Below are 20,438 nucleotides of genomic sequence, written 5' to 3'. Positions count from 1 at the left end.
CCTTAGAATGTCGAGATGGTCGGAAAAGACGAGCTCTGGTACGGTAAGTTCGGTCGTCTGGTCGTGGTTCCAGCCAAAGCTCCTTTCCGGACGTACGCGGGTTGATCCGGTACACTGCACGGTCGGTCTGTCTGGTACGGTCGGATGGGCGAACCTCAGTTGAATTATTTAGAACGTCCTGATCTCCATAATGAGTTGGTTCCATGTACTGATCCATGGGCTGCGGCACATCATTCCCTCCCTCTTCAAAAAGATTTGTCCTCAAATCTGTAACATTAAAAGGAAAAGGGTTATAAGCAAAAGAATCATAATTAGAACATTGCTCACTTTGAGTTTGGTTCGGTTTTTGAATGGAAGAAAGTCCTTCTTGGTTTGCTTGATGACCGCGGTTTTGTTCTTTATCTGTCCCATCCTACATTGACACAAAGCTTCCAAGACCAAGGTCATATGCGCCCATTTCAAAAGTATTCAAAGGACCAGAAAATTCATTCTTGTTCAAAACCTTTTTAGAATCCTTTTCAAGCGGAAAAATCAATTAAGAACTACCTGCCGTCGGCTCATGTGCATAGTCATCGAAAATTGGCAATAAGTCTGAAAATCCTTCCTTGTCTGGCTCAGTTTCAACATTGTCACTCTCCAAAGTTACCAATGGTTTCTGGTTTTGACACTTGTTAGCATAATGACCGATCCTATGGCATTTGAAACACCTGGTAGATTGAGCTTTGCTTGTGGTTTTCACAGCTTTGCCTTTATCAAAAGACAACACATTAGTTTTCAAATTGGAATTTGAAAGAGAAGATAAATTACATTGCTGTTTTGGTGCAGAAGAAGTGTTGGTGTTTCCCTTCTTTTTGAGTTGCTGAATAGCAAAAATTGCCTTATGCAACATCTTCTCCTAACTGGCATAAGTCTGAAGCTCGTTCCGATCAAGCATATCTCAGTTGCTTCTCATGGCTTTGGTGAAGGGACGATCACCATTTCTGACCCTCTTCTCATCATCATCAAACATGTTTTGTCTCTTCCTTTGGTTTCTTTATTTCTGCACAAAATAAAACCCATTAGAAGCAAACTGTTTCTTATCTCCAAAAATCAATTGCTCTTTTTCAAACACGGTTTTAAATGGATAAAAAACGTCTTGTTGGGTTTTGAAGCCTGATTTGATTTCTTGTGAAGTCCAAACATCCTGAAAAACACTTAACCAAAGAGTTAGCAACTAAAAATCCTCACTCTCAAAGTGTTTAGCTCACGATTTTTAGATGATCACTTCAGAGTTCTTTTCACTGGTTCAAAGGATGATAGGCAATCAAAATTCAGCAATCAAAACCCAAAGCAACTTTTAAGGGTAAAGAGAAAAGAAAGATGAAGAGATTTTTTGTTTTTTTTCGTATGGATCCGCCTTAACTGTCCCAAGGTTGGGTTTCTCTTCAGCCAGCAGAGTTTCTCTTCCACCACTCCCCCTGGATTTCTCTTTAGAAGTGATTCAAGCCAAAACTTTACTCTCTTTTTTTATCGTTTTTTTAAGGCGATCACAAGGGAGTAAAGGTACAGCCCGGATCCAGTAAGAAATAATAAAAGAAATTTGTGAAGAGATGACAAGATGAAAAGATGAAATGAAAACAAACCAGCCAAAGTGGCTCTGAAACCACTTGAAACGCTCTAAATTGAAGGATCACTTTATTTAGGTGTTAGATATGAACCGAGAAGGCAAACGACACTTCTGGAACTGAGATGGATTGAAAGGATCGTCAAGGGATGCATAGTGACTCTTGATATACCCACGATCTAAGGCTAACCACCTAAGAAAGAATGTAGTGCGTTTGATAATCACCAAACAACACACAAAGATGAATTGGCTGACCACCAAATCAACAAGACGGTTCACACCAATGAACTAGCTAAAGAACTCTCTCTCTCTCACTCAGAGAAAAGAAGAAAACGAAAATAAACTCCAAAAACATAGACTGATTTTATTCATAGAATGAGAATACATATTTATATTACTTGTGGTCAAAGACTAATAAAGGAATTGTGGAGAAAACAAGACATAGAAAATGAAAACATTGACTAGAAAATGATAAATGAGTCAAAGGTGCGGAATCTGATGAAAACCAGTCAAGATAACCCTTCGGCTACTGTCCAGGTTCATCCGAACTGGCTGTGTCCAATGCGGTAAGGAGAAGGTCGCACGCGGGACTGTCCGGATGGTCCGCCAAGTGAGAATGCATGTTTGTCTTTGGGTTCTTCACGACCCAACTTAAGGTTGGCTCGACTATTGTCCTTAGAATGTCGAGATGGTCGGAAAAGACGAGCTCTGGTACGGTAAGTTCGGTCGTCTGGTTGTTCCAGCCAAAGCTCCTTTCCGGACATACATGGGTTGATCCGGTACACTGCACGGTCGGTCTGTCTGGTACGGTCGGATGGGCGAACCTCAGTTGAATTGTTCAGATCGTCCTGATCTCCATACTGAGCTGGTTCCATGTACTGATCTATGGGCTGCGGTACTGATCTATGGGCTGTGGCACATCACAATAGATATTTAGAAATTTTCGGTTTGAGTTCGGATCAGTTCGGGTTCGGGTCGGTTCTTGTCTATAATTAAAATATCTATAAAATACTCATAATTTTTTGGGTCTATATCGGGTTCAGGTATTTAGGATCTGAAAAGGACATAACATACTCAACTATATCAAATTTAGTCAATATTTGTCAAATATATCTAAAATTTTACAAAATAACTTAAATAAAACGATCAATATTATTAAATTAGAAACATGACCTATTGATATAGGTTTAGTCTAATTATTCATTTCGTTTTCTTAAGGAGCCATTGGACCTATTTTAAAATAAATTAAATTTCATGACCGTAACTAAAGAAAAACTACTTTTAAGCTGTTTACATATTTTGTAATCCAAAATCTATAATATAATCTATAATATAATAGGAGAGTTTCTCTCCCCCTGAGGCGACACGTCAGCACTTTTTAAAGGGGCCGAATTTGTTTTTTGTATAACACTTACGTTGCCCTGGCTATATTAACTAAAGTTTACTTGGCCCAGTGGTATAACCCGCTCATAGTAAAGCTTGAGAATATGGGTTCGAAGCCCCCTGGCTTCTTTTTTCGGATTCCACTTTTTCTTATTTTTTCTAGGTTGACGAGTGGGCTTTTTGACAGTGGGCCTCGCGTACATTTTTTGTGTAGTGCCCGCATATTATTTCATCCGTTAACAACACTTTTATTATGTTTTGATTTGTGGGCAGGAATGAGTTTGTAATTTATATTTAGAAGCCTATTCTGAAACCTTTAACCCAGAGATAACAAAACTCCTTCGACGACTATTGAACTTCACTGAGAAAAACCAGACCTTCACTTCACCTTTTACCTCCTTTGTCTCTTCATCTCCATCTCTTGCTTACCCTCTTTCAACGTTTTGATTTTCACCAGTTCAATGAATCTGTTGTTTCCATTAAAGCCATTTACTCCCTAGATCTCTTTGTCTCCCTTTCTTTACAACCCAAGCTTTATTCGACTTAAAACCAAAAGAACAACTCAAACCTTATAAAGAAGAGACGTTTGCAATCCAAGCTCAGGAACTAAAATTGTGAACCTATCATTTTAACATCGGGAACCTTGTCTCCCATGGATTCACTGGCTCAAGAACTAAATGTGAGTATATTGCTATGGTTTCTCTCACCCACTGTTCTTCTCTATTTGCTTTTTGACGAAAAGTTTTTTTTCCCTGGAAAATGCAGAGACTTTCCTATTCGTTTGGAGAATCCCCATGTTATATCCTCAAATCAGCTGTGGGCTGGAGTTGTAAGCACTGGTCCATCAGGGTGTGTTCTGAATTCTAGGTACCGAAATCGTGATGTACCGGAGTACAAACAAGAACTTGGAAATGCTATTGGTAAGCCGTTTTAATTTTAGGTGGCCTGAATGTATCACTCTGAATCTCTGATGTATGAGCTGAGATCTAATTATCAATCTATTAATATATGTTTTTTTCTGTGCAGTTAACTTTTCTCGAGTCGTACCTGATGGACAGCGGGTCTTTTTCCCATCCTATTACCTTATGGACCGTTGCATTGCATTTTGGAAAGATGGGGTATGGCCGTTGTAATTTTCTCTCTTTAGTATGAAGATTGTAGCACTCTTTAATTTGGAAGCTACTGTTTCTTCATCATTCAGGGTCACAGACACTCGATGAAAATATGGGAAAGAATCAGCAAACTGAAGAAACCTGTCATTGAACTTAAAGATCCTCCCCTCTTTCCTGCTGCAATGCTGGTGAGCAACAGATGCCTCCGATTGAGGTTTTTTGTTTTCTAAATGACAGATTATGATTCCTTAATCGTGCCTTGAATATCATTTTAATGCAGCAATTTTAGTTTTTAGAATGCACACTAATTTGTGTGTAAATTGAAATTTTCATTAGTCTTAAGAGGGAGGTAGCTATGGCCGACGACACTATGCCTAGAGCCAAGTAGCCAACTTAGTTGTCTCATCGTGTGCTAAGGTTGACAAGAGCATTGTGAAGCGTTTCCAAGCTCTAGCAAACACAAATTTAGAACTGGCCCGTATTTTTAGGTTCACTTTTCCAAAAACATCATCATCTATTTATATTTGGTTATCAATCGTCAAGCTCTTTATCAATTTTCAGATGGTGCTTGCCTAATTCGATGTGCAAGGGTCTAACCTTAACAAGGCTGCAGCAGCGACGAGACTTGTCGTTCATCTTATAATTGAGCCATAAGCCAAAAACCACGCACTAGTATTAGGAATCCGCTACTTTCAATATATAAAAACTGTCGACTACCTTTACCTTTAGTTACGAAACGTGAGAAGTCCAATAAATAGAAATTATGTCGTTTGAAAACAATAATATTGATACTATACTTTAAATAATATTATTTTCGTTACAAAAATTAATGGAAATGAACTATATATGGTCAGTAGTTTAATTAATGTTTTAAACATAATATTGACATTGAACCGGACTACTTTTCGGTCAATGAGTTATTAGATTGACCGTAGATGAACTATGGTAAGTAGTTTAATTAATTTTTATATATAATTATAAATATATTATTATTAAAAATAAAAGAAAAACCCATGTTTAAAAATATAATAAAGCTCTAATTTTTTTGTTTCACATAAAAATATAATTTAAACAATTTTTATAACAAATTGGAGTTGGTATATAACAAAAAAATACAATAATATTATACTAAAAAATTAAAGTAACAATTAAAATAAAATTATATTGCATATCGGTTACTCATTGGTTCAACATGTAGCCTTTCGTTTTAACGATTTTTATGGATTTTATCAAGTTTTTAATTAATTGATATTTCTTAAAACCTAAACCGGAATACATATCAAATCACTGGGTTCATTGGTTCGACCGAAGATCCGAATTGGGTTTAAAACCGCTGATTTAAATACAAAATATTTTAAATAGATAAAATCCTTACAAATTAACAAAAAATAATTGTAAAAATGTTAATAGAATTTTACATCATAAAATCCCGCGCTATTAAATTACTAACATGACCTATTGATATATGTTTAGCCTAACTAATTATTTTATGACTGAATCTAAATATAAAAACGTGATATATATATATATATATATATATATATATATATATATATATATTTTACTCCATAATTGTTGGAACATCAATGTTTATCCCAAAAATAAATATCACGTATATACTTTTCTTTATTCAAAAAGGTATATATATATATATATATATATATATATTATTATTTTTTACTCCTATATTATTATTTTTTACTCCTATTTGTTAAGTAATAATATGGCCCATATCTATTTTAAATTCTGAGCATTTATTTAACAAACAAGAACATTCGAAGTATCAAATCTATTTTTTTCAGCTCAATTTTGAAATTAGGTTATCTAACCCTTTATCCCTATGGTTTTCTGTAAATATACATTAAGTTAGGATAACCCTACGTTATATAACTGTATATAAATTAAAGTAAAAATTACAGAAAATGTTACAAATTTAGAGTAACATAAAAAACTAAAAAATTACAAACCAACATTATACCCATGGATTAAGATCTAGAACAAACAAATATGATTACAAATAAATGGGTATACATGCATATGATTACAGAGAACCGAGCTTATGCCGCATAATTTTTAAATTGCTAAGATTTTGATAAAATAGATATTGATTAAGGTTTATACATAAATATGATTACAAAGAAAAACACAAATATGAAAATTAAATTTCTAAAAAAATTAAAACAAAAATATACCCGCCCTTTAGAATCTAGTTAATAATTAAAATAAAACTTTTTTAAACTCTAAATTTTACATTTTAAAGCCTTATATTACTTAAAAATGTTACAAAATAATAACAAAAGATATTTCAATTAAATCATAAAATAATATATATAAAATATAACACAAAAATTCATAGTTTTGGATATACGTGTTTTCAAGTCAGGTACAAATCGGTTCTTATCAAGTCAGGTCTATTCGGGTCGGTTCTTTTTGGGTCCAGATCTATTCGGGTTGGTTCCTGATCGGTTCCGGGTCTTTCGGATAAAAGAAATTTAAACCCAAAAAATACTTGTAAATTTTCGGTTGGTTCCATGTCGGAAATTTTTGGATCGGTTCCAGTTCGGGTTTTCCGATCTAGGTTAAAATACCCAGGCTCAGCTCCAACCCAACTCCATTATAGAGTGAGATATGGAGTTTGGCCGGTAACAGATGAAGAAATCAGAGAAATCCTATTTCGGATGCCAAGTGAGAAATCTCCAGGGCCAGATGGGTATACTGCAAAGTTCTTCAAGGCTTCTTGGAGTATTATATCTAAAGAATTTACCACAGCGGTGCATTCCTTCTTCAGAAAAGGCTTTCTGCCAAAGGGGCTTAACACCACAATTCTTGCTCTGATACCAAAAAAAGATGATGCGATGGAGATGAGAAACTACAGACCCAGAGCCTGCTGTAATGTCCTGTACAAGGTCATTTCGAAGATCATTGCTAATCGGCTAAAATGTACTCTCCCCCGTTGCATCTCTTATAATCAGTCGGCGTTTCTAAAGGACAGATTGTTAGTAGAAAATATTCTTCTTGCTACTGAAATTGTCAAAGACTATAACAAGGAGGACATATCGCCAAAGATGTGCAATGAAGATTGACATAGCAAAACTTTTGACTCAGTCCAATGGCTGTTTCTCTTGAATACTCTTAGAGCTCTTAATATGCCAGAGCAATTCATTCATTGGATTGAGCTATGTGTGCACACGCCATCTTTCTCAGTTCAAGTAAATGGGGAGTTATATGGTTTCTTTCAGAGTAGGAGAGGTTTAAGGCAGGGCTGTGCTCTCCCACCTTACCTTTTCGTCATCTTCATGAATGTGCTTTCCCATATGATTGATAAAGCTGCAGAGGAGAAAGAAATAGGATATCATCCAAGATGCCAGAACATCCTCCTAACACATTTGTGTTTCACAGACGGCTTGTTGGTATTTACAGATGGCACAAAAAGCTCTATTGAAGGTATTCTAAAGATATTTGAAGACTTTACAGTGATGTCGGGTCTGAAAATAAGTTTCGAAAAGTCGACTCTTTATATGGCTGGTACTACAAAAGATCAGGAAGCAGAAATTCTTTCTTGCTTTCCATTTGCCTCAGGTCAGTTACCTGTTCGATACTTGGGTCTTCCGCTTCTAACCAAGAAAATGACAGTATGTGTCTACATGTCTTTAGTGGAAAAGATCAGGAAACGGATGAGTTCATGGACTGGTCGTTTTCTATCGCATTCTGGTCGGCTCCAACTGATTAATTCTGTCATCATGAGTTTAGCAAACTTCTGGCTAGCGGCTTTCAGGCTTCCAAGCAGTTGTTTGAAAAAGATTGAGAGGTTGTGTGCAGCTTTTCTCTGGTCTGGCACGGAGTTAAAAATCACCAAAGCAAAAGTTAGCTGGCAAGACATATGCTTACCAAAGAATGAAGGTGGTCTAGGTGTCAGATCCTTGAGGGAAATAAACAAAGTTCACTGCTTGAAGCTTATCTAGAGAATAGTGTCTGCGAGATCTTCTTTATGGGTGCAATGGATCCATTGTTATTTGATAAGGAAGCGGTCTTTCTGGTCGATCTCAATTAACACAAATTTGGGGTCTTGGATGTGGAAGAAGATATTGAGAATGAGGGATTTAGCATGGCAGTTTATGCGTGTGGAGGTAAGGAGTGGGAATCATACTTCGTTCTGGAATGATGTGGGGTCTTCGCTTAGATGTCTTAAGGAGGTGGTTGGAGATGGAGGAACTATGGCGATTGGTATTGCGGAAAATGCTTTGATGATAGATGTACTATCAAATCACAGAAGGCGGAGGCATAGAGTGAGCATTTAAAATGATATAGAAGACGAGATTGATAAGCTGCGGGGTGAAGGACTACATGACTTGGACGACATTCCATTATGGAGAAGTGAGGAAGGAAAATTTGTGAGTAAATTCTCCACAAAGAAGACTTGGCTACAGTTGCGGACTAGAAATCAAATATGTATTTGGAGCCAAGGTATTTGGTTTCCTCAGTCTACTCCGAAATTCTCTTTTATGCTCTGGATTGCAATGAGAAACAAGATGTAAACAAGGGATAGAATGCAAGCTTTGAATGCTTCAATAAACACAGTGTGTCTTATGTCATGATGTTCAAGAGACTTGTCAACATCTTTTGTTCTAGTGCCCATATTCCTCTAAAGTATGGAAATCATTGGTTAAAGGAATCCTAAAAGATCGATTCACTACAGATTGGAATGCTATTACGGCCATGGCTTCTGATACAAGTCATCCTCACACTGAAATGTTTCTTGTCAGATACTCGCTTCAGGCTGCAGTTCACAGAATTTGACGGGAGAGGAATTCTAGGCAGCATGGAGAAGAACCAAAAGATGCTGGCACTCTGAGTAAACTGATATATAAAATGACCCGGCTACATTTGCTTGCAGTGAAAGCAACATGCCATGCTTACTTGGAGAGGGGACTATGCACATGGTTTGGAACAAGGGATGTTCCACCATCATGAAGGCTGTACGGTTTAGATTAATAGCATAGTTTAAAAGAGCATATAAACAAAAACAGAGGCACTTGATGTAACACAGTTTCTTTGCTTGAATATAATTTTACATTCATTCAATAAAAAAAAAAGATATGGAATTTGGTTGAAACAATTTTACTCTATTTTCTCTTTTACTCTACTTTGGAGTAAAAAATGAAGTTTTACACCGGGATCTTGCATCATAAAAGCAATGATGAATCCAGTTGATAACAAGTTTGGCTGGGTAATAAAAAGTTTCTCCTCTTTGCAATCTAGGAAGTGTTAATCTGATAGGCCATAGATTTTACCCACCTTTAGTCAAGGTTTATAAGTGTTTTGATAACTAATTACTATGATATAGAGTCTATTTAGAGTGTTTACAGGTTCATGGACGATTTGGAGGAAAGTGGTGATTTTAGTGTCTTTTGGAGCCTTTTGAGTGCAGATCTGCACAGATGTGTCAGATATTTATCTATGGATGGAGATTTTCCCAACGTTAGATTGAGTCCATATTTTAACAGAAGATATATCTTTGAGTTAGATTTCCAAAGCCACCGGTTTGAGATCAATCGGCATCCTGTAGCAGAAGTTATGCCCGTTTTACGGAAGAGTGGTCAGTCTGCCTCGTGAGAGAAAGTTGTCGAAGAGATGAAGAACAGTCGATCGATGACACAGCCTTGGTGTTGATCGACGGTGATGCTAGAATGCGGGCCGATCATATTTTATGACCGACTGAAGCCCAAAAATAACCACAAATTGCTAGAATACCCTTGGACGACCTAAAACCCCATTTATGTATTTTTTAAGCCATTGTTAACGACTAAGCTTTCTATCTATTGTTTTCTCTTAGGTTAGGAGAGAAGGGAGGAACTCCTTCAAAGTCCTCTTGGAACTCCTTTGGTTTTTATATCTATTCTATTGCAGTTTTATCTCTATTCATCTATGGTTTCTGTGACAAACTTCATGCTTGAGTAGATCCACCTGTTAGGTTTAGGGTTCAAATAGGTTATGAGGGATTAGCCCAAAATATAGAATTGCTAGGTTGTGATATTCATCAATAGGATGTTCTTACTGCTTGTGTTCTAGAGTCGCAAACTAGAACCCAGATCTTAGAATCATTAGGCACAAGTGATATCTTGGTATTTTTACTGAATAGATCCTCACTGAACTAGGATTGCTAGAAACAAGTGATAACTGATCTAGGAACCCTAGTGAGTACTTTATCAACCCGTGCGGAAAGCTTGCTAGAAGCTTGTCGATCGATATTCCAATAGAATAATCGATCGACATCGTGAAAGGTGTATCAATCAATAGTCCTCTAGAATAATCATCGATCAACACTTTTTAATTGATCGACAACCGATTGTTGAGATCATTAGATCTAGTCAATAGACGAATCTAGAAAGCAAATGATGATCGATTTGTTCTTATAAGTGTTGAGCTCTTTAATATCTTGCATACAACAATTAGTCTCTATATTATTATAATCCTGATTTGCTGAATAGAAACCCTAGATCCAGCAACCATCCTTCCATCAAACAACTCTTAGTCCCATAAGAACAACTACCTTGTTCGTCCCTGCAATTTACTACATTTACTGCTTTATAATCTATTAGTCTAGCTTAATCATATAACTATTAGATCTATTGTGTTCCCTAGCTCCATGTGGATTCGATCCCAAAGTACTACAACTCGACCTCTTATTTGAGAGAGTATAAATCACTCCTTAGGGTAATTTGAGTGATATCAAATTTGGCGCCGTTGCCGGGGATATGGGTGAGCATTCGGGTACCCATTCAGGTTCGGTTCGGGTTTATTCGGGTTTCGGGTTTTCGGGGTCAAAGATTTTAGCCCCATTCGGGTATTTCTAAATTTTGGTCCGGGTTTGGTTCGGGTTCGGTTAGCCCATTTAAATGATTTTTAAATTTTAAAATTCATTATATGCATTAAATTTCTCAAAATCAATTAGTAAAATAAAATATCACATATAAATTTGAATAACATATGTTAAAATACCTAAACTTAACATATAAATTGGTTTGGTTTCAATATTTTGATTGAGAATCAATAGATATTTCAAGTATTTTTGGTATTTTTAGTATGTTTTAGCTATTTTAGACATTTATTTTTGACTATTTGTATATATTTTCAAATATTTTAGACAACTTAAACGTATCTTATATATTTTGGATGTTTTTAGTATACATTAAATCTAAAAATAATTAATATGTTTAGGTATATAAATCTATTTCGGATACATTTGGGTACCCGAAATACTTCGGTTCGGGTCGGGTTCGGATTCGGTTTTTTAGATACCAAAATTTTAAACCCTTCGGATATTTAATCAATTTCAGTTCGGCTCTTGTACTACTTTTTTGGATCGGGGTCGGTTCGGTTCGGTTCTTCGGATTCAGATTTTTTGCCCAGCCCTAGCCGGGGAGCTTTGATCGCCATTAGATATTGTTTTGTTAGATTTAGTCTAGGTTTTACTACTGTTCTAAAAAAAACTCATAATTTTTTTTTCTTCTGTTTCAGGTACATACATCGCAGTACTAGGAACAACAATGAAAAGAGGATTTCTATGTCCTTCATAAAAAAGGCCTGCTGGTTTATGCACGATCCGTAAGTCTACGAGAGAAGTATCGATCGACACCCACCAAGCAGTAGCGATCAACAGCGTGAACCAAGCATCGAACGACACTATTCATCCGGTGTCAGACAACACTGTTCACCCAGTACTGTTCATCCGGGCACTGTTCACTCTAGTACTGTTCATCCCAGCACTGTTCATCACGGTATTGTTCACCTCGACACTGTCTACCCTCCGTCGATCGATACTGTTCATCCGACGTCGATCGATACTGTTCATCCGACGTCGATCAAAATTGTTCATCCGACGTCAATCGACACTTTTCTTCTGACGTTGATTGACACTGTTCATCACGCGTCGATCGACACTGTTCACTGCGGTAATGTTCATCCTGACACTGTTCATCTGGCCACTATTCATCTTGACACTGTTCATCCTGTGAAAAACGACAACACTTGCGGGGAGACAGAGAAGATCAAAGTGCTCGTTCTTAAGGTCGATGAGAATGAGATGTTAAGAGACGAAGAAGGTCGCACTCGCAACAGTGCATGACAATTGATTAATGCTCTGGGTGGTGTGATCCCTGATGTGATTGATGTTGCTGAGATGAATGACTTTGATCTGAGCCGAGAATGGTATGATTGGGTAGGTCAAGACTCCTTCCAGGGTCGTCCTCACCACGATCCCATAAACCACATCGCAGAGCTTGAGGATCTCGTGTTAAGGAGTGAGCAGAATGAAGTGTCTTAATACCACATGCTCTGCAAGATCTTTCCCTATTCTATCTTTGGGGATGCATTTAGCTGGTTCAGTCAACTACATTCAGGATCTCTAACCAGCTGGGAGGACATTGAAAGAGCTTTCCTTTACAAATTTCTTGATGAGGCGGAAGCAACTCGAGAAAAGGAGAAAAATGATAAATGGGATAGACTGGTCAAAATTTGGCATATAAAGAAGGAAGATCTGATTCCAAGACAACTGGTTGACTACATTATGGCAGAGGGTGATGAACATCATGGATCTAGAGAGCCAAGCAAAGTATATAAAGTCAGCACTAGAGATTCGACCTCAACATCGATCGACGGTACGACCTTAACGTCAATCGACGGTACGACCTCAACATCGACCAATGACACAACCTCAACGTCGATCGACGGTACGACCTCAACGTCGTCCAAGAGAATGACCTCAACGTTGATCGATGGTACGAACTCAGAAATGATCGACATCATCTCAACATCAATCGACACAAAATTTTGTCATCAATCGATACCACTCGAAATCCATGAAAGATCGAGTTGTTGTCCTCAGGACATTGCAGACTCGACCCATAAGAGCACTGATGTATCAAGTTGTTCTCCTTCCCCAGATGTAGAAAAATTAATCACCATGAAAGATTTCTTGGAGCTAGAAGAGTTCTTGGGGTTGGAGGATGGAGAAAAGCTTGAAGACTTGGATTTGAGTAGAGAAGTTACTATGGAAGACTTCTTAGAGATCAAAATTCGGAGAAGAAGCTTGATGACGATCAGCATACTTCGAGAGGAGATATGGAGACTTCGCCAGAGGCTAGCATCGATCGACGCCAACATGATGAAATCGATCGATATACCATACATCATCAATCGACATCTACCCTACGACATCGATTGACAGCATCCACCCGACATCGATCGACACCCACCTGATGATAGCGATCGACACTCATTGTTGGACGAGCTACCAAGATACATAGTTGAGCAGGAGCCAGTTGAGAAAAGAGTGCACGAGTCTTAGGCCTCACACAATGCTGACTCCAAACATCTGAGACCACTTATATGCGCATAAGAAGCTGGTGGGTTTCACAAAAGAGTGAAGAGGATATATGACCCTGTGAAGTTTGTGGTTCCATGCGCTGTATTTGAGGCTGAATCACCTAACCCACCAGATAGAAGTATGCATCTAGGTTCCCACTGTGGGGTATTTAATGATCATATACAGGCAGAAGCCTCTCAGAGAGGGTTGATATTTAGAAGTGAAATCGATACATGTCCCACAGATGCAATATCGAACGACATCAACAAGCCGACATCGATCGACGCTACCACTTCTCCATCGATCGACACTGGACGCGTATCAGAGCAGAAGGAGTTCGAAGTGTGTTGAAATCTTTTTGATGGAGAAACCACCATGCGATCAGAAGAGTCTGGGGGAAAGAAGATGAGAAATTGGAAGAAGATGAAAAGGACCAAGGGAGGTTCTCAGTTATCATTGATTCCTCGCTTCTCAGATGGTGTCAGAAAATCCAGAGTGCGTAACATATGCTTCTCACAGTCATTTGCAAAGCTTCGAGCGCTCCTTATTGCTGAGATGATAGACAAAGGAAAAGAGTCTATGGAGGAGGCTTTTACACAAGAATGATAAAGCTTCAGAGAGTAGACATTGAGAGTTGTTTTGGAGCGAGTTCTCATTCTCATCCGTACTAAATCAGTTCTCCAAAAGTCAAGCTTATGACTGAAAATAAGCGCTGAGTGGGAGACAACTCACTATTAGGTAATTTCATTCAGTTAGTTTAAATTGTTAGTGATTAAAGTTTTTATTTATTGCAGGCAAAAAAAAAGATCCGAAGAAGACGAATTTGCACGAGGATCGACGATGGTTGCGCATCATCGATCGACAGAGCATCACTAGCATCGATAGATTGCCATTTAAATGTGTCGATCAACAGGCCTTCATGAGTATTGATCGCCACTTAACTGTTTTGGTTGACAGTCACATCAATGTCATATATACCGTTTGTCCTTGTTTAAATAGTGTCCTTATGATTTATTTTCCCACTGATCTTAGACTGTATAACACTGGAGATAGTGTTGTTTAAGTCTGGGGGAGGTTCAACTAATATTGTATTTTAGTTAGATATTTAAAAAAAACAAAAAGAAACAGATCCGAGTAGACGATTGCTCAGCACATCGACCGATGAGACCAACTCGACATCGATCAACATCACTTCAGCAACAAGGATCGATTGTGTCTTCATTGTGTTGAATGATTGCTCTAGCCATCGACCGATGAGACCATGTCGACATCAATCGACAACACTTCAGCAACAAGGATCGATTATCACTTCATTGTGTCGATCGACACTGACATCATCGAGCAGGTTATCATTCTTACTTGCTACATTGTGTACTTATGTTTATGTTATCACCATAACTCCGACTGAATTTACACTGGGACAGTGTAGTTTAAGTATGAGAGGAGGTTTACTGATATTAGTTTATTTCATGAGTCTTATTAAAATGTTTAAAAAAAAAAGTTTTTATTGAGTTAAGAAGGGGACAATGAACTTATTGATTTTGCTTGTTATCTAACCACACCATTCTAGACTTACTAGTTGCATATAGCACTAAAGATACTAAAGTGGATCAACCTGTCAACTATGTTACACTTGCTGAGAATGTTTGAAGGAACCAAAGCTGACCTTCAACCTAACTGAGCTCAACTTTGCTTGTCTTGGGGTTTGGTATACATGAGATCAGATTCTTCAAATAAGTCTGGAAGGTAAAGCCTTGTATAGATATGTCACCCTCTCTCTCTATATTTTGAGATTTAGATGATAAAATAAAATAAAAAGAAAAAAGAAAAACTAATAATAGTAATATATATATATATAGTTATAGATGAAAATTTAGGAAAAGAATTCGAACATGACTTGGTGGCTACAACCATTAAGACTTGATTCATAAGAATGCTATAGGTAAAATTGGTGGCTACAACCATTAAGGCTTGATTCACAAAGAATCATAGAATATATGTCAAAAAGAAGTGAACAAGATTTGGTGGAAAAAAGAGAAAATACTAGAGAGAGAGGAAATGAACTCCCATTTACCTGCAGGTCCATATACTTGTTTGAGCATCCTTGCATCTTGTGATCGTTACTCCCAATGTAAAGCCTACACTTTTATTTATGCAAGAAATAAGGTTGGTAGAGGGGATTTTCAGACATGATTTGCTAAGTTGTTGACTATGTGAATTTGGTTGCTAGACTAGGATATAGTATAATGTGCTTCTGAGATTAGGAATTCCTAAGGTGATGATTCTGAGTTTTAAACCTGCGAGTTTTTTATGTTTTCAAACCTCTTTCAGAGAGATTGCATGTATGTTTTGCTTGAGGACAAGCAAAAGGGTAAGTCTGGGGGAGTTGATAAGCCATCGATTTTACCCACTTTTAGTCATGGTTTATAAGTGTTTTAATAACTAATTACTATGATAGAGAATCTATTTAGAGTGTTTACAGGTTCATGGACGATTTGGAGGAAATTGGTGATTTTGGTGTCTTTTGGAGCCTTTTGAGTGTAGAGCTGCACAGACGTGTCAGATATTTAGCTATGGATGGAGATCTTTCCAACGTTATATTGAGTCCATATTTTAACAGAAGATATAGCTTTGAGTTTGATTTCCAATGCCACCAGTTTGAGGTCAATCGGCATCCTGTAGCAGAAGTTATGCTCGTTTTACTGAAGAGTGGTCAGTCTACCTCATGAGAGAAAGCTGTCGAAGAGATGACGGACAGTCGATTGATTACACATCCTTGGTGTCGATCGACGGTGATGCCATAATGCGGGCTGAGCATATTTTATGACCGACTGAAGCCCAAAAATAACCACAAATTACTAGAATACTCTTGGACGACCTAAAACCCTATTTATGTATTTTCTAAGCCATTGTTGATGACTAAGCTTTCTATCTATTGTTTTCTCTTAGGTTAGAGAGAAGGCAGGTACTCTTTGGAGTCCTCCTAGAACTCCTTTGGTTTTTATATCTATTCTATTGCAGTTTTATATCTATTTATCTATGATTTCTGTAACAAACTTCATGTTTGAGTAGATCCACCTATTAGGTTTATGGTTCAAATAGGTTATGAATGATTAGCCCCAAATATAGAATTTCTAGGTTATGATATTCATCAATAGGATGTTCTTACTGCTTTTGTTCTAGAGTCGCGAACTAGAACCATGATTTAGAATCATTAGGCACAAGTGATAGCTTGGTCTTTTTCCTGAATAGATCCTCATTGAACTAAGATTGCTAGAAACAAGTGATAACTGATCTAGGAGCCCTAGTGAGTACTTTATCAACCCGCACGCAAAGCTTGCTAGAAGCGTGTCGATTGATATTGAAATAGAATAATCGATCGACGTCGTGAAAGGTGTATCGATCGATAGTCCTCTAGAATCATCGATCGACATTTTCTAATTGATCGACAACCGATTGTTGAGATCATTAGATCTAGTCAAAATACGAATCTAGACAGCAAATGCTGATGGATTTGTTCTTATAAGTGTTGAGTTCTTTAATATGTTGCATACAACAATTAGTCTCTATATCATTATAATCCTGATTTCCTGAATAGAAATCCTAGATCTAGCAACCATCCTTCCATCAAACAACTCTTAGTCCCATAAGAACAACTACCTTGTTCGCCCTTGCAATTTACTATATTTGCTGCTTTATAATCTATTAGCCTAGCTTAATCATATAACTATTAGATCTATTGTGTTCCCTGGTTCCCTGTGGATTCGAACCCTTAGTACTACAACTCGAACAGGGTAATTTGAGTGATTTCATATTCTGTTCCAGTTTTGATCAGCGACTGCAAATGGTATGAAAGTTGACGTACTCGTTGTATGTAGATCTTGGTGATATAATCTATAGTTATAGTGATTATGCTTGTTGTGTTTTACTGCAGGCGTCTTGTTGCATTTCCCAAAGGAAACAATGGTGACTACTTGTCTCTCTATCTGGACGTTGCTGATTTTGAAACACTGCATTGTGGATGGAAAAAATATGTGAAACTGAAACTTACTGTAGTTAATCAACTTTCTCCAAAACTCTCCGTGGTGAAAGGTGATGTTTACCTATTTCTTCTCACTAGATGATATCATCTTGAACTACTATGTGTCAGTTACTTGCACAAACTAAATACTTTTTTAATGTAACACTCTATGTAATCCATTTTATCCTACTACTTACTCACCTTAGACAAAGGAAAGTTCATGTTTTGTGAGTCTTGTACTAACTTAAGCTTGTTTAAATTGGAACTCTGTTTATATCAAGTTTGGGTAATGTTTGTTTAGGGATCAGCCTTGAACTTTTCTTGTTGTTCACGCATTGTTCTCGTTTTATTTCGTTTTGTGTAGTGCTCGTTTAGGATCAGACTTGAACATTCCATGTTGTTCACGCATTGTTCTTGTTCTGTTTTGATGACGTGTGTGTAATGTTTGTTTTGGAACCAGCCTTGAAATTTTCTTGTTGTTCACGCAATGTTCTAGTTCTATTTTGGTCAAGTGTGTGGTTTGTTTTGGGATCAGCCTTGAACCTTTCTTGTTGTTTACGCATTGTTCTATTCAATATTACGTTAACTATTTGTATGAAATTTGTTACAGAAACAGAGCACTACTTTGATGGAAAGTCGACAACTTGGGGTTCCAGCAATGCTTCCGCTTTTCAAACTTCATGAGAATGATGGTGGGTTTCTTGTGAAGTGACAAGTGATGATTGTTTCAGAGTTGGATGTTTTTGAAGTAATTGGCACATTTGATGATGTGGTGGCTTCTGAGTCTAGTGACCTGCTTAAGAAAACTTCACTTGGGATCAATGCCAATGGGACTAAGCAGGTACTAAAGTTGAAGAGATGTTTATATTCAAGGACAGAATAGGACAGTTTTAAGGTCTTAAAGACTGATGTTTGATATACACATGTGTTTCTCCTCGCAGGTTGAAAATTCAGTGAAACCCCCTCCAAAGAAAACTTGAAACAGAAAGTTTGATTATTGTTGTTGATGATGATAATAAGCGCTTAAAACGAGATTAAAACGAGATTGTCATAAAAAAATTTCAAAATCTCTGGGTTATAAAAAAGTTTATATTCTATATACTGAAATTTATAATTAGTGTTGTTTAGAAATTTCTACCACATCCTACATTTATAATAATGTATGCTAAAGTTTTCTTCATAGGACATGGGCATCGATTCTAATTTTTTAGCAACTAGTTTAATAAAACTTCATATAAGCACAAATCAGTGGATAACTACGATAAACTATCTATTCTCTAGACAAACGGACAACAAAGATTTCAAACTTCTTTGACCATCATCCAATGTCTGTGCAAGATGCAACAATGCATTAAAACAAGATTGTCATATTTTTTTGTCTCAAAATATGTGGGTTAACCACTCTCCCCCTATGAAAAAATTAATTTTTTCGATAAATGCTCTACATACTCAAGTTTATAGAGCATAGTTGCATCTCCTGTGTAAAATCATCTTGAGGATTGAGGTAGAACGTGATTCTTCCTTCCCCTGACCTCCAAAGACCAGCCATTGCTCTTACGAGAGAAGTTTTTATTACTCCCACTAGGACCAATAATCTGTTAAAATGCCATTTATACCTTATTTAGCTTCTAGCAGTCCACATGCATGAAACCAGAAATAGTCAAAAGTGAACTAACCAGTAGATGATCCTTGTCATATATATATATATATATATCTGCAACTAAGTTGTGAACTAATGTGGTTCCATTTGTTGGTGTCTGATGAGTGAGCTCCTCGAACTCCAAAAGCTTTTTTGTTCTGTCGAGACTGGACTGAGCCATTGGAATCTTGCAAAGAAGACCTCGCCGCACTCTGATACGTCAGCCTAATCTCATCGGAGCGACGCTTCCAAAGAGCCCTCAGCGAAGACGCTTAGGAAACGAGAAACTTTGCTCCGATGAATGGTTGATTCATGGCGAAGAGGAGGAGAAGAAGAATGATCGGAATGGCGGGGGGAGAAGGTGAGAACAAGTGGTGAAAACGGGAGCTGTTATCAAAATCATCTCTGCTTATTCTTCATTTGCTATTAAGACGCATTTTCATTTCTCCAACACCTTTAGACGAATTGTTAGTAGCCACAAAAACAAACAAAGATAATGTTAGTGCAAGATGACACCACAAATGAGTAATATAGAAGGTAAATCAAGAGACAAAATACACAAACAAACACCAATGCTTTATTAGAATCTCCTTAAACAATCTATTACAAGATCTGCTTAATTTAGCTTTTACACGTCTAGTGTTATCACCCTAACACACGCTACTGAAATATTCCTAAGCTACCCGCTTATGTCTCTCTACCGTCAAGTACTTCAGCCACTGCTTCAGCACGACCCAGAACACTTCCAAGAGCTTCTCTCTTTCTCTATAAGATCAGCCTCTGTGTCTCTGTCTCTATACAGACGACCCCACAACTATCTTATAGTTATTCTCCATGTTCCCGAAACCCTAGTCTCCAAGGCAACATGTATGGAGGACATCTTCCATAACAATAAGTGCAACTTTTCTTTTCTTGGAATGCACTTATTCCTCTTTCTTTAAGTCATAAACTTACTCCTCAAGTTTATTCATTTTTCCATATCTCCAAGATAATCTCTTGCTCTCCAAGTCTACACGACTCCAGCTCAGCACCTTGATTCCACATGGTCTTCACCACTCACCACGACGTCTACTTCAGCAACTACGTCAGCGACTATTTCAGAGCATACATCTTACATCTTCAATCTCCCCTTTTTAGCTTTGTGTGCCGATCAAGCACAACACTTTTCTGGTTCAGCAACCACGTTCCTCACTTGAAAACTTCTATACCAAATGTGCTTTTTTTCCCCACGAGATGTACACCACACCATGCTTTTCTCCCCCCATGAGATATGCATTCTCTGTATCTGAACATCACCAGATAAGGCGTTACTCTCC

At 37.4% G+C, this 20,438-nt stretch overlaps 1 long non-coding RNA gene across 3 annotated transcripts; it reads left to right on the top strand.

Annotated features, from left to right (window-relative positions):
* Nucleotides 1-1,293: 1,293 nt before the first annotated feature.
* On the top strand, nt 1,294-20,393 carry LOC106417834. 3 transcript variants are annotated; one of them, XR_007324680.1, is made up of 7 exons: nt 1,294-3,665; nt 3,752-3,906; nt 4,013-4,104; nt 4,188-4,286; nt 11,617-17,554; nt 18,094-18,324; nt 18,425-20,393. It is a non-coding gene; the product is annotated as an uncharacterized LOC106417834 (long non-coding RNA). The 3 variants fall into 3 exon arrangements; XR_001283470.3 differs by lacking the exons at nt 11,617-17,554; nt 18,094-18,324; nt 18,425-20,393 and adding an exon at nt 4,435-4,621 and having other exon boundaries at nt 3,076-3,665; XR_001283469.3 differs by lacking the exons at nt 11,617-17,554; nt 18,094-18,324; nt 18,425-20,393 and having other exon boundaries at nt 3,083-3,665; nt 4,188-4,621.
* Nucleotides 20,394-20,438: the final 45 nt, after the last annotated feature.

Source organism: Brassica napus, chromosome C6, assembly GCF_020379485.1.
Source record: "Brassica napus cultivar Da-Ae chromosome C6, Da-Ae, whole genome shotgun sequence".
Classification (NCBI taxonomy): Eukaryota; Viridiplantae; Streptophyta; class Magnoliopsida; order Brassicales; family Brassicaceae; genus Brassica; species Brassica napus.
The sequence above is the reverse complement of the archived record's forward strand: the minus strand, read 5'-3'. Positions and strand labels throughout refer to the sequence as shown.